Source organism: Electrona antarctica, assembly GCF_951216825.1.
Source record: "Electrona antarctica genome assembly, contig: scaffold_325, whole genome shotgun sequence".
In the NCBI taxonomy this organism is placed as follows: domain Eukaryota; kingdom Metazoa; phylum Chordata; class Actinopteri; order Myctophiformes; family Myctophidae; genus Electrona; species Electrona antarctica.
In genome coordinates, this window is record NW_027638726.1 from 137,716 (window position 1) to 151,934 (window position 14,219).

A 14,219-nucleotide genomic window follows, 5' to 3' on the forward strand; every position below is an offset into this window, starting at 1 on the left:
ACACTGTAATGAGGTATTGGTCAACTAGTTGGTTACACTGTAATGAGGTATTGGTCAACTAGTTGGTTACACTGTAATGAGGTATTGGTCAACTAGTTGGTTATTGAACACTGTAATGAGGTATTGGTCAACTAGTTGGTTACACTGTAATGAGGTATTGGTCAACTAGTTGGTTACACTGTAATGAGGTATTGGTCAACTAGTTGGTTACACTGTAATGAGGTATTGGTCAACTAGTTGGTTATTGAACACTGTAATGAGGTATTGGTCAACTAGTTGGTTATTGAAGAATGTCCACTGGAAGCTTGTTGTAGCAATGATAATGGAAAGTAACGGCATCAGTAAGTCCAGAGGTTCCCAACCTTTTGATTTTATTTTCCCCTTGAAAATCGAATTTGTGGGTGTGTATTATTACCACATGACAGCGAGTCCCGGGTTCGATTACCCTTTGCTGCATGTCACTCCCCAACGCTCTGGATGTACTGTTATAATATGCACTTTGGGGAATGTACACGCACGCTCCTCGCGTCCCTTTGTGACGGAACACCAATACAGATCACTTTCTGTGATCAGAGATCAGGATTTATTTCAGTCACTCAACCTCGGTTTCACTTTAGTGTCCCCGCCAACCCAGCAGTGGGAGGAGGCCCTTTAGGTTTCATTGATTTATTGGAAATTGTATTTACAGTTTGTAGAATGCGCACAGTTCAAAAGAAAGTACAGGTCAATACGAAAGTACAGGTCGATACGAAAGTACAGGTCAATACGAAAGAAAGTACAGGTCAATACGAAAGTACAGGTCAATACGAAAGTACAGGTCAATACGAAAGAAAGTACAGGTCAATACGAAAGTACAGGTCAATACGAAAGAAAGTACAGGTCAATACGAAAGTATAGGTCAATACGAAAGTACAGGTCAATACGAAAGAAAGTACAGGTCAATACGAAAGTACAGGTCAATACGAAAGAAAGTACAGGTCAATACGAAAGTATAGGTCAATACGAAAGTACAGGTCAATACGAAAGAAAGTACAGGTCAATACGAAAGTACAGGTCAATACGAAAGAAAGTACAGGTCAATACGAAAGTACAGGTCAATACGAAAGTACAGGTCAATACGAAAGTATAGGTCAATACGAAAGAAAGTACAGGTCAATACGAAAGTATAGGTCAATACGAAAGTACAGGTCAATACGAAAGAAAGTACAGGTCAATACGAAAGTACAGGTCAATACGAAAGCTTCTACGAGGATAAAACCAGAAAAAGGTCCCTGCACACTGCTGCGTCTTTCGGATTTTTAGCTGCGGTTCTTCGTCTGTTTCCTGAAAAAACGTGTCCAGTGTGCAACCACCTTAAGTCCTCCATTTCCAATTCATCAGAACATTTAAAGAAGTACAAATACACTTCTATGAAAAAAAGGAAATCATCATATATACAGTAGGCGGGCTCTGCTTGAGACGCATGACCAGAGGCGGACTTACCGTTGGGCTAGGGTGGACTGCAGCCCAGGGGCCCCCGAATGGGCCCCCCCCCCAAAGAAAAAAAAAAGAAAAAAAAATATATATATATAAAATTGTAAAGTATTGAAATTCAATTCAAGTGAAATGTGTGTATAGTTATTGTATTTAGTTGTTTTCGCGGGACGCGCGGCTCTGCCGTGTGCCCCAAGGGGGACGCGCGGCTCTGCCGTGGGCCCCAAGGGGGACGCGCGGCTCTGCCGTGTGCCCCAAGGGGGGCCCTCAAAATTGCTCCAGCCCGGGGGCCCTCAGCAAGGTAAATCCGGCTCTGCACATGACAACAGATTAAATCATTTGACTATGCATTCTAGAAACACATTCCTAACTCACACAAACCGAGTTGAAATCCTACACAGCGGTGGTATTTAAACCGGTAGATGACCTTTGACCAAGAATGGAGCAGTGACAATTTTAATGTAGTTTGCAGGTCATTCCATGTATTAGGGCCACAGAAGCCAAAAGTAGATCTACCAAGTTCAGAGTTAACTTTTGGAACCTTGAATTTGGGGAAATTACTTGACCGGATGTGGTAGGGTTCAGAGTCCCATTTCAGAAAAGATGAAATGTATTTATGACAATCTCCAAGTATACAGGATTGACTGGTTGAGTCACCATTATTAGGAAATGTGCCCATATAACCAATGTGCCCCCGCACTACGCTGAGCGGTCCAGGCACCTATAAGGCTGGTAATCCAGGCTGCTTGACAGCGTGTCGCGGGTTCGAGTCCCGATCCCGACGACCTTTGCTCTGTGTCTCCTCAGGAGGAGACACTGTCTCATCTGTCTGGTCCATGCCACCAGTCGACGAAGGCTCCGAAATGTCTGATGACATGTCATTATGGGGATGCAGGGGTGACAAAGGAGGCTCCGATATCGCCTGTATGAGTCCTCATGTGGTAAGTTAGATGATGCTTTTGAATAAAGCCTTTGCTACAAACTTCACATGTAAATGGATTTTCCTCTGTATGAGTCATCATGTGAACTTTTAGACTACTTGTATGCCCAAAGCCTTTGCTACAGACTTTACAAGTAAAGGGCTTTTCCCCTGTATGAGTCCTCATGTGCTCCGTTAGATTAGATTTAAAACCAAAGCCTTTGCTACAAACTTTACAAGTAAAGGGCTTTTCCCCTGTATGAGTCCTCATGTGGTAAGTTAGAGCACCCTTTTGCCTAAAGCCTTTGCTACAAACATTACAAGTAAAGGGCTTTTCCCCTGTAGGAGTCCTCATGTGGTAAGTTAGAGGACCCTTTTGACTAAAGCCTTTGCTACAAACTTTACAAGTAAACAGCTTTTCCCCTGTACGAGTCCTCATGTGCTCTTTTAGATGACTTCCTTGAATAAAGCCTTTGCTACAAACTTTACAAGCAAAGGGCTTTTCCCCTGTATGACTCCTCATGTGAAGTTTTAGACTATTCTTACGAAACCAGCCTTTTATGAGTATTTTAGAGCAGGCTTTGAACCAAAGCCTTTGCTACAAACTATACATGTAAATGGCCTTTCCCCTGTATGAGTCGTCATGTGGCAAGTTAGAGCACCCTTATCTCTAAAGCCTTTGCTACAGACTTTACAAGTAACAGGCTTTTCCCCTGTGAGTCCACATGTAATCTTTTAAATGACTTGTATAACCAAAGCCTTTACTACAAACTTTGCAAGCAAGGGGCTTTTCCCCTGTATGACTCCTCATGTGAACTTTTAGACTACCCATTTGAGACATGGATTTCCCACAAACGTCACATGTAAAGGGCTTTCCCCCTGTATGACTCGTCCTCATGTGAATGTTTAAATTACTTTTTATACCAAAGCCTTTGCTTCAAACTTTACAAGTAAATGGCTTTTCCCCGGGATGAGTCGTCATGTGGTTAGTTAGAGTACCCCTTTGACTAAAGGCTTTGCTACAAACTTTACAATTATAGGGTTTTTCCCCTGTATGAGTCCTCATGTGGCAAGTTAGAGCACTCTTATAACTAAAGCCTTTGCTACAAACTTTACAAGCAAATAGCTTTTCCCCTGTATGAGTCCTCATGTGAACTTTTAGATACTTCATTTGAGACATGGCTTTCCCACAAACTTCACAAATAAATGGTTGTTCCTCTTCATGAGTCCTCATGTGGTTAGTTAGACTACCGCTATGACTAAAGGCTTTGCTACAAACTTTACAATTATAGGGTTTTTCCCCTGTATGAGTTCTCATGTGCTCCTTTAGATGACTTCCATTACCAAAGCATTTGCTACAAACTTCACATGTAAAGGGCTTTTCCCCTGTATGACTCGTCCTCATGTGAATTTTTAAATTATTTTTTAAACCATAGCCTTTGCTACAAACTTTACAAGTAAATGGCTTTTCCCCGGTATGAGTCGTCATGTGGTTAGTTAGAGTACCCATATGACTAAAGGCTTTGCTACAAACTTTACAATTATAGGGCTTTTCCCCTGTATGAGTTATCATGTGCTCCTTTAGATGACTTCCATTACCAAAGCATTTGCTACAAACTTTACAAGAAAAGGGCTTTTCCCCTGTATGACTCGTCCTCATGTGAACTTTTAAATGACTTTTTATACCAAAGCCTTTGCTACAAACTTTACAATTATAGGGCTTTTCCCCTGTATGAGTTATCATGTGCTCCTTTAGATGACTTCCATAACCAAAGCATTTGCTACAAACTTTACAAGTAAAGGGCTTGTACCCTGTATGACTCGTCCTCATGTGCCGTTTTAGCTGACTTTGAAGACCAAAGCCTTTGCTACAAACTTCACATGTAAAGGTATTTTCCCCTGTATGACTCGTCCTCATGTGAACGTTTAAACTACTTTTTCTACGAAAGCCTTTGCTACAAACTTTACAATTATAGGGCTTTTCCCCTGTATGAGTTCTCATGTGCTCCTTTAGATGAGTTCCTTGACCAAAGCATTTGCTACAAACTTTACAAGTAAAGGGCTTTTCCCCTGTATGACTCCTCATGTGCCGTTTTAGCTGACTTTTAAGACCAAAGCCTTTGCTACAAACTTCACATGTAAAGGGCTTTTCCCCTGTATGACTCGTCCTCATGTGAACGTTTAAATGACATTTTCTACCAAAGCCTTTGCTACAAACTTTACAAGTAAAGGGCTTTTCCCCTGTATGAGTCCTCATGTGGTAAGTTAGAACACCCTTTTCCCTAAAGCCTTTGCTACAAACATTACAAGTAAAGGGCTTTTCCCCTGTATGAGTCCTCATGTGGTAAGTTAGAGGACCCTTTTGACTAAAGCCTTTGCTACAAACTTTACAAGTAAAGGGCTTTTCCCCTGTATGAGTCCTCATGTGCCTCATTAGATTAGATTTAACAACAAAGCCGTTGCTACAAACTTTACAAGTAAAGGGCTTTACTCCTGTATGAGTACTCATGTGGTAAGTTAGATGACTCTTTTGCCTAAAGCCTTTGCTACAGACTTTACAAGTAAATGGCTTTTCCCCCGTATGCGTCACCATGTGGTAAGTTAGAGGACCCTTTTGACTAAAGCCTTTGCTACAAACTTTACAAGTAAAGGGCTTTTCCCCTGTATGAGTCCTCATGTGCTGGTTAAGATGTGACTTCGTATTACACATTATGCCACACTCTGTACAACTAAACCTTTTCTTTCCTGTGTGACTCCTAATGGAATCAGTTTGTTTTGGTGTTTTCAGGTCCTGGGACAGCTTGTTGCTCAACGACCAGGCTTGACCTTTCACATTTTGTGTCTTGTGTGATGTCAGTGTGTTTAAATCTGATGGACCCTCCCTGGTCTCCTCTAACTCATCACTGTCTTCAGTGTCAGATTCATTGTCCGATTGAGAAGAGTGTAAAGAGAGGAGCTGGTTATCACTAGTTGGCTCCCACTCATCAGCACTGTCACATTTATTGTCCGATTCAGAAGAGTGTAAAGAGAGGAGCTGGTTATCACTAGTTGGTTGTGATGTTCCACAGTCCTCTACATCAGCTTGTGTATTCATGTGTTGAGTTGAAGTGCTGGCTAGAGGCTCTGTCTCTCTGCCATCATCATCATCATCACTTTGCACTGCAAGTAATGTCAATGTTGACCCGTCATCCTCCACTGGTCTTTGAAGTAGCTTCTGTTTAATCTGTAGAGACTCTGGTTCCTCCTGGACCAGACTGGACCTCCTCTCCTGATGTTCAGGGGAAAGCTCTTCTTTAGGCAAAAGATAAAATGAAAGAAATCCATTAAATGTTGAACTTAACATTTTCCATGCAGTGTTTCCTCTGTTGTACTACAAGGAAGTAAACACTTCAGACAAACATTTCCTCCAACTACCACAGGTACAACAGTTGTAGATGTTGTGGCTGGAGAAACTTCCACTGTAAATTAAACCATCGGTCTACCGTAAAGTCCTCTAATAGCAGTGTTGTTCAAGTTACTTTTAAAAAGTAAAGAGTTATAGTTATAGTTACTTATCTAAGTAACTTTTTTTAGATAAGTTACTTTACTTTATGAAAGTAACTTCTAAAGTTACTTTACTTTAAAAAATAATATAAAAAACGATTTAAAAGAAGGTTTTTTGTTCTGTCGCACAGTAAGAGAAAAGACAACTCCCTCCTAACATTATGAAATGTAGTGGAACAATAAAACATGTTCAGACAGAGATTTTGAGTAGTGATCGACCGATATGGTTTTTGGCCGATATATCCGATCACCGATTAGTGGACAATCAAAAAGCCGATAGCCGATATTATGAGCCGATATGAATTTAAGTTAAAAAAAAGTTAGTGCAAGAAGCACCAACATCGTTTCAGTAACACTTCCCCCCTCCATCAAATGCAGCTTTTTTTTTTTATTCAAGTGCAAACATGTACTGTAGCAGCATATATATACTTTTTTCAATATCTATCTATCTATCTATCTATCTATGAATGCACCAAGTGTGTGTGTGTGTGTGTGTGTGTGTGTGTGTGTGTGTGTGTGTGTGTGTGTGTGTGTGTGTGTGTGTGTAATTGTCCAGAACCGCCCCAAAAAGGCCTCTGCCCGGGCTCTTGACCGGGCAAATGCCCAGCATCCATATATGGATTATGGAGCTGGCCTGTTCTGACCTCACAGCACTCCATATTTGGGCATGCCTGACACAGAAGACAGAACTCCACAAGCTGGCTGCATATACTCCCTATTTGGGCATGCCATACAAAGAACTCCATATATGGGCATAAAAGGGAGACAGACATGGGGCATTAATTTCCAACTTGCATCGTTCCAAGTAGATCAGTGCCCAATGGGCTGTAGAGGCTCTATGGGCACCGTTCTAGTTTATCAAAATTGGTGATCTACAAGCCCACAGCACATTGCAGCATGACATGTTGAGAGCTTGTAGATCTGCTGCCCAAACTCTCCAAAGCCAATGTGACCTTGTTGTTTTTACTCCACCACTGAAATTTGCCACTTTCAAGATGACTGGCCACTTTTTTAATGCATGTGGAATTTTTTTTTACCATTCATTTTATAGCAATAAAAGACAATATGTCTCAAAACACTGGCCAACAGTAAAATTATTGGCAACTAAATTAATATGAACTAGAAATTAAGACTGACAACGCTACTGATTGGTTCATTCCTCACTGGCTTGCAGTTAGTTATTGCATATAGCCAAAATGCAATAATCATATTAGGCTGGTCAAGATGGGGGGTTGTCCTTCAGTTGGCTGGCGCTGGCGCACGCACGCACGCACGCACGCACGCACGCACGCACGCACGCACGCACACACGCACACACGCACACACACACACACACAATCAATAGACAACTTGTTACAGCTGTTGCTTGCAACGTTAGCAGGCAGCAGCTAGCTTGGCTAACGTAGTTCTACCACTGCTCTCTGTGACTCTGTCCCTCTCACGTGTGGATTTTATTTTGGTTAATTGAAGATGAAAACAGCAAAGCTTTTTATGGTTACAAGGTTAGTAGCCTATAATCCTTCCTCCTCCCTCAGTGCAGTGGCCCTCTCTCTGACTCCGTGTGTGAGTGAAAGAGGAAGGGTTTGTGTGTGTGTTTACATATGGCTCTGCCACAGCCGTACACGAGTAAGACCCGCCCTACTCTGTCAGACTGTCTCCGATTGGCTTACCCTGAAATCTGGCCCTACGTTAGCCAATCAATGACCTCTTCTGCGACATGCTTTGTTCACGTTAGGGTGTGGGCTCAGAGGCTCAGGCTAGTATGAGAGCACAAACGAAACTGTCAACACAGTACAACACAGCGCACAGAGGTGCGCTCCAGCAGCAGTCAGCACAGAGCCTGTTTGACAGATACTCGGCGCTGCATGGGGAGACTTTTCACTTGGATCATATAAGTTGACATAATAACGCTAAAACGCGGGTAACGCTCGCACAATAACTATAAGGCCGTTATGCAATGGGGAAATGTAAAGCGTTAGGTTACAAGTTACTGCAAAATGTAGCGCCGTTAGGTAACGTAACGTGATGTAAGGGCGTTAGTTACAACACTGTCTAATAGTAACCTCTGTTCAATTAAAAATACGGGGAAATGTTAGCCATGGTGACGCTATTTGTTAACGAGCATGATGGCAGACCTTCCCACTGTTTTGAGCGCCTTGCTAAATCTAAAAAGCTAATGTCGTTTACATGAACGTTCAGATTTCAAATCTAAAGTGCTCACCCCCAGGGCTTCGGGTGTTAGAATTTTGCACGGATGGGTATTAGCACACATGCATCCCGTATTCTGCAATAAAAAGCATTTTAATCCGATCTGTGGTTGTGATGGAACATGTTCCTTATTTTACTTTTTGCCACTTGGGGGGGGGCATAGTTGTTCCATTATTCCTTTGGTTAGTACCTCCCTGTCTCCAGGGGGGCGCTGTGTTTTGGTTGTCTTTGGTTGTCTCCTGTGGCTTGCTACTAATGTTACAGGAAGTGACATGGACTTCCTTTTTCACTGTAAACACCAAGAAAGATCATTGTTGATTGTGTTGAATGATCCAAAGCCATCAGTCTGTTTCAATCCCTTTGAGTGGCAAAATATGTAAGTAGGCATATTCTCCAACAGTGTGACATTGTATATTTAGCATATTTTTCCACATTTGTCATCTTTTGGAGGTGGTAGTTCAGGCCTCATGTGGACGCTCTTCTATTCATATAGGCTATACAATACAACTACTTAACCTTGTAGTTCAGTATTTCTAGCATGTTTGCCTTAACATGTATGCTGACAGGAAATACTTTGTTGTTCCCTGTTAGTTCTCAATTGTGACATTAGTAACAAGTTATTCGTATTTCTGTTATTAATTGTGTCTTCTGTGACTAAAAAACGGGCTACTGTATGTGCTGGCATCGTTGTTATGTTGAGCTGCTGATCTTCAAAGTCACATTCATATGAAGTTGTTGACTCATTCACATTACAGTGTAGAACAGGATAAAGCAAAAGGGAAGCAAGGCTTTCTACATTCCCTCCCATTCACGAGTTAGAAGAGTTAACTGATGTAGAACAGCTTCCCTCCCGTTCACGAGTAATGCTTTCATTGTTTAATTCGCGTTTTTAAGACGGGGTTTCCATCGAACATTGTGGGATAGGTGACGCGTTCGGATGACATCACCGGAAAATATTCGTCGCACTGGCTTGCAAAGACTTGCAAAGAAACTGAGGCGCAATGCAAACTTTATGGGAGTCCAGGCTCCGCCCGTGCTTGCCTCTTCCTGGCTGCTTGTTGGGGTTTTTTTCAGAACCATTACAAACGATCGACGATCGACGATAACGGCCGGATGCTTCTTCAAAGGACATTGAAAAACTATGCAGTCAATGGTGGACTGCGATTAATTAATCCCGCAGTCAAACTGTTAATCAAGATGTTAGGAGAAGACACACAATTTACGCAGTAGCCATATCCTTCCCGCAAAGGATGAAATGATCTGTGTGAAAATATTATGGGTACAGTAATAAAACCATAGAAAGATGAGGTGCAGATCTGCAGACTGTCTGCTCCACAGGCAACGTACGCCTCTGCGACAAACATCCATCCTGGCCTTGGCCAGACACACAACGTGGATTAACAGACGTCTCCTCCACTGGGGAGGAAGGGAGAGTGAATCAGTCTGGCTAAAGCCAGGCTAGGTAAAATGATCGTCTAAATTACTTTACACTGTTGAATGTGAATGCAATGTGCATGTTTTGCAGCCACTATCCAATCGATAAGGATTGGAAATGTGGAGCCAACTTACAAACTCACAAGGCATCGTGATCGGACACATCGCGACCTTGTAGATCGGCTCTTTTCGGTGCGGGACACGGCATCGAAAAGAACGTTTTAACTTTAACATGATCAGATTGATATTTAAAAAGCAATAGAAGTAGAGAGGTCATCTTTGATTAGTTACAGACCCATAAGGGTCCATTTGGTTCCAAACTATCATTTAGCCGACTGCCTCAAGGACCCCTGGGGGTCCCCGGACCCCACTTTGGGAACCCCTGATATACACAGTCAACTTATCTAAAAGACCATCTCTGCATCCCGGGACTCATTACATTGAAAACCTAGTATTTACATGGTAAATGGTGCATTTATATAGCGCCTTTATCCAAGGCGCTTTACATAGATTGTGCATTACATTCACCCATTCACACACACATTCATACACCGATGGCAGCGGAAGCCATGCAAGGTACCAACCAGCACATCGGGAGCAATTTGGGGTTCAGTGTCTTGCCCAAGGACACTTCGACATGTAGACAGGAGGAGCCGGGATTCGAACCGCCGACCCATGGATCATTGGACGACCTGCTCTACCTCCTGAGCCACAGCCGCCCTGCATCTGTCTAAATGCACCATTACAATAGTTATAAACCTTTGCTATAAACAATAATTGAAATAATTAGAATAAAACGTACTGGTTTCCAGGTGGTCGTCAGGCTCCTGTTCCTGTCCAGTGCAGGCTGGTTGTGGAGAACTCATGGTCACCTGCAGGCTGGACTCCACACACTGGCCTGGAATGAAAGAAGGAATTGAAGTGAATTGATAGCCTGGCTATAATTGTATAATAGTGTCATCTTGTGCTATATGGTGTGATAAGAATAGCTGCAGATAATAATGTATAATCATCAATAGCACCCTACATTCTGGCACCCACCCGAGCACGTGTATGTTCACGCATCACCAGATAGCACAAACATTCGTCCTCTTAACCCATTCTGGGCGGGAACCCCTTTTGGTGTTAGCATTATGTTATGCTTTAGCTATTGAAAAATAGTAGATCTACAAGCTTGTAGGTCTACAAGGAGCTTGTAGGTCTGCTATTTTTGAAAAATCGTGAAAATATTTATTTCAGAAAACTGGAGGATTTAGAAGAATTATTTAAAATGTTGAGACTGTTACTCGTCTCATCAAAAACCTATGTTTCTACAGTATATCAGTGTTGCTCAAACTATTTTATGTCAAGGACCCCAAAAATGATGTTATTGGCCACCGACCCCCATCTGAAAATATGGCAGGGAGCCCCCAGAAGCAAAGATTGGAGTTAAAAATGTCTGCTCTGAAAGAATACAAAGATTTTTCAAAAAATAGCAGATCTACAAGCTCATAGCGCTATGAGCTTGTAGATCTGCTATTTTTCAATAGCTAAAGTATAACCGAATGCTTAAAACACCAAAAGGGGTTCCCGTCCAGAATGGGTTAATTAGTGTGATGCTTATTTTTATTTATTTTATTTTACCTGGGAGAGAGTGGCACCTTGTCCTCCCACGTAGTAATGTCAATGTTGACACATCAGCCTCCTCTTCCATGTTGTCCTCTTCAATGTGTGGAGGTTGTGGTTCCTCCTGGACCAGACTGGACCTCCTCTCCTCATGTTGTGAGGGTTGTGGTTCCTCCTGGACCAGACTGGACCTCCTCTCCTCATGTTGTGAGGGCTGTGGTTCCTCCTGGACCAGACTGGACCTCCTCTCCTCATGTTGTGAGAGCTGTGGTTCCTCCTGGACCAGACTGGACCTCCTCTCCTCATGTTGTGAGGGTTGTGGTTCCTCCTGGACCAGACTGGACCTCCTCTCCTCATGTTGTGAGGGCTGTGGTTCCTCCTGGACCAGACTGGACCTCCTCTCCTCATGTTGTGGTTCCTCCTGGAGCAGACTGGAGCTCCACTCCTGGGCCCTGAACATGAGCTCATGTTCAGGGGAACCCTCTTTACACATTACACACAGACACAAGGAGGAGAGAAGAGCTAGCACAACAACTCAAAGTGCTTTTCTAAATGCATGACATTTTATTCTTTGATTGATTGATGCATTTATTAACAGATCATTGGAGAATTACAGTACATTTCAAGCACATCTCAATACAAAACTGTTAACTGTGGACGACACCATAAAGTATTACACTTGTTTACAATAGGGCCCACCATGTTCAATTCATCATAATTAGAGACGTACAAATATACTCTATATAGCCAAAAACAGGAAATCATCATAGAGGAGGTAAAAAAAACATAGTGAGGGGGAAAAGGGGTGGGTGGGGGATTCAGGTTTTACGGGGGCCAGTTTCTAATTGTATTTGTATGTATGCAAGTATTTAGACAGGTATATGGGTATCTTGGTGGTGTATCGAATCTTGTGGACCAGACCCATTGCAAGATGCTGTACTCTGTCATCAACCCTAAGCCATTCCAGCCTGTCAAAGTGGGCAGGGGTTCGGTGGGTTGGGGGGGTGAGGCCAAATAGTAGCCTGGCCAGTTCGTTTTGGGAAGTCTGGAGCCTTGTTTTTTTTATGTTTTTTTTTGTGGCTTTCGCCTTTATTTTATATTTTTTATGGAGGGACAGACAGTAGGCTGACAGGAAATGGGGAGAGAGATGGGGGGGAAGACATGCAGTAAAGACCGTCGGGATCGGGAGTCGAACCCGCGGCACACTGCCAGACTGGATTACCAGCCAAGGTGCCTGGACCACTGAGCCATGGCCCAGGCCTGGAGCCTTCTTTTAAGGGCCTTTTGAGGTGCTGTGGTACCAAGAGGTGCATGCATAGTCGAAGAAACCTTGTACGAGGGCTCCCGTTAGGGTCTTCAAGGTGTTTTTGTCGACCAGTGAGGAGATCCTGTATAGGATTCTTTGGTTGACTTTTTGAGTGGTGCAAACCACTCCAACAACTGGCTTTGTTAGTACCCGTGTGTGTTTGTGCCTGTACGGGTGAGCATGGTTGCTATGGTTAGTATGTGACGTCACTGACATAGCTGATCAGACTATATAAGACCTTGCACCACTCAGTTCACACGGGTGTGATTTTTTTTTATTACGTTGGTGGCCATTTTATCACCGTAAAGATTTCTCTCCAGGATGGAACCTAGGTAGGAAATTTACTTTTCGTGTGATAATATAATTTGTCACCCACTCACATTTATTCTCCTATATTTGTTGATTGTCAGCTTTTGATTGATTGATTGAAATATGTATTAACAATTTGCAGAATTACAGTACATTTCAAGCACAAACTCAATACATAGGCTGTTAACTGTGAGTGGACGACCCCAATCATTACACTTGTTTACAAGAGGGTCCACTAGCTCTGGTCCATAGCCTTCTACTGCTTCTACGATTCTGCCCTGCAGTATAAGGCTATGGGACCAGCCTCTCCTCTTTAGTGGAAATCTCACGAACGTTTGACCTACTCACCAATACAAAGACAGGTTGTGTCAATAGAAAGCCTACTTTCCTTAGTGGACGCACTCTGAGCCCCCCACCACACGTATAAACTGTACTTTTTGGCCAAAAGGGGATTTTGTTTCCACCGGGAAAAAAATACTTTTAGTTACTCCGCTGCGCCCTCTACCGATATTGCCCAGAGAACTGCCTCATAGAGAATATTTTTCTCTATGAGGGAAAAGAAACATATACAGTGAGGGAAAAAGGGGGTCGTGGGAGCTTAACATACCTGGTTTGTATAATATGACTTGTGGCTGTAAAAGGACGTCCAGAAGTTTGTCTTGTCTCCCCAGCAGAGTTTCCAGTGTCTCCATCTCTCTCTGGAAGAGGCTGAACATGAATCCTGCAGCAGTGCTGAGGCGCTCCAACACGAACACTCCGACAAGCTTCAGCTGACCAACATCACTCTGCTGTTTATCCAAAACACACAATATCTCCTCTCCCACCGACGTCAGGTGCTCATTTATCGACAGCCTCAGCCTTAGAGACTCCGTTGGACGCATTTTACCTCGTTTGTAAGACATTTTTCACCACGCTGATTTGTTCCTCGCCGCCATGAAAAACAACACACGCATGCACGTGACGACAACGTGGTTCAAGCATGCGCAATAGCAGCAGCTTCTTCTTTTTGTTTTACGGCAGATGGCAACCATGGCAACCAGTTTTTGGTGCATTACCGCCACCTTGTGACGTACCCAAATCTTGGATCAACCGAAAATCTATATCTTCTATATAATTCCCCTCTTCCAACCAATAATACGCAGTTAACGGCACTGCTCAAAAATTATGATAATAATGTGATCATTCACACTGATCAACAAGAACGTTCTCTAAACATGTCAAATGATTTTGATTGGCCGTCAGTGTTACTGTCGAATGTCGATCGAATCAAATCGCTCTGAAAGAGATCCCAAAGATATCTGTGGTTTTCCTTTAGTTTTGGTGTGGACTTTTATTGAGTGGTGCAAACCACTCCAACAACCAGCTTTGTCTGTATGTTTGTGTACCTGTGTACGTGTCCGTGCACAGGTGAGCATGGTTACC

At 42.9% G+C, this 14,219-nt stretch overlaps 1 long non-coding RNA gene across 1 annotated transcript; it reads right to left on the bottom strand.

The window, feature by feature from the left end:
- Nucleotides 1-1,054: 1,054 nt before the first annotated feature.
- On the bottom strand, nucleotides 1,055-13,762 carry LOC306917768. The gene is made up of 4 exons (XR_013789239.1): nucleotides 13,405-13,762; nucleotides 11,201-11,665; nucleotides 10,380-10,475; nucleotides 1,055-5,683 (listed from the first exon to the last, which is right to left on the bottom strand). It is a non-coding gene; the product is annotated as an uncharacterized lncRNA (long non-coding RNA).
- Between the last annotated feature and the right edge of the window lie 457 nt (nucleotides 13,763-14,219).